At 34.0% G+C, this 1,409-nt stretch overlaps 1 pseudogene; it reads left to right on the forward strand.

The window, feature by feature from the left end:
* Positions 1–374: 374 nt before the first annotated feature.
* Positions 375–464, forward strand: LOC128248943 (U6atac minor spliceosomal RNA; annotated as a pseudogene).
* The last annotated feature ends 945 nt before the right edge of the window (positions 465–1,409 follow it).

Consider the following 1,409-nt stretch of genomic DNA (forward strand, 5'->3'; position numbering starts at 1 on the left):
TTATAGACAAGATCTCTTGGTTTACGCATTCTCATATTGCTTTCAACGCATTTAGACAAAGAGTAGTTTTCTGTGCGCATGTGTCAATGTGTGCATGATATATGGATTTATGTAAGTACAAATGCATGTGTGTATTATGTACACATAAAGGTATTTCTACGTACATAAATAAATGTGTGTATGTGTGGGCGTGAGCAAGTATGCATTATATATACGTTATGCCTGTGTGCGTATGATGCCTGTACAAAGGAATGTATATATGTATGTGTATCTCTGTATAATCATATATATGTGAATGTGTGTATGTCTGTATGCAATTCAAAATTTCTACATTCCCATATGTGCGAGTCTCTGCAAAAACATACATATATATATAGCACTCCCCTTGACAAGGACGGAAGAGGTCAATCGATCTTTCTAACACGTATGGGCATTGCTCTCTACTTCAGAGCAACCTATTTTTTAAATGGCGGTGCCCCAGCATGGCCACAGCTCATGAGCTGAAACTAGGTAAAATGAAAATACATACATATATATATATGCATGTATCAATATACACACACACACACACACACACACACACACACACACACACACATATATATATATATATATATATATATATATATATATACATACATATACGTATTCATATGGTTGGATTTGTATGTATAGTCATGTATGTACATGCACAAGCATGTAAAACACGTATTCACACGCTCACACACACACACACACATATACACACATACGCGTATAGTAAGATGTGCATGCTAGTATATTTTAAAAACGTAGACTATCTCTGATGTTACATATATTAAAAGACCATATCAAGACGGAGGGAACGCTAATGTAAACCATGTATGTATGTATGTATGCATGTATGTATGCATGTATGTATGCATGTATGTATGTATGTATGTATGTTTACATAGAAATGTAGGTAGGTACACATACGAGGGAGACTATGCTGAAAAATAAATCATCAGAAGTCTTGTACCATGTTTTGTTTTTTTGAGACTCAAGACTTTTCAGACACCCCTCGTATGTATGTACTAGTTTGAGTGTCTAGAGGTGTATAACTCCAGTTACGAATGTGTGTTGGGTGCTCTATGAATGTGTGCATAAGCATTTGTACTCGGATGTAAGTATGTGAGTTAGGGAAGAGAAGAAAGAGGTGAAAAGAATAAAAAAGCGAGAGAGAAAGAAATGGAATGAATTTAAAAAAACGGAAAAATAATAATCTACTATATCGTTCAAACGGTGTCACACTGTTAAAATGAAGATTTGAATTTCACATATATATATACCAAGGCGATATTCAAGCGTGGCCGCAGTCTAGTAACTGAAACAAGTGAAAGAATAAAAGAATATATATATATATATATATATGCATATATATATATATG

Source organism: Octopus bimaculoides, chromosome 10, assembly GCF_001194135.2.
Source record: "Octopus bimaculoides isolate UCB-OBI-ISO-001 chromosome 10, ASM119413v2, whole genome shotgun sequence".
NCBI classification, from domain to species: Eukaryota; Metazoa; Mollusca; class Cephalopoda; order Octopoda; family Octopodidae; genus Octopus; species Octopus bimaculoides.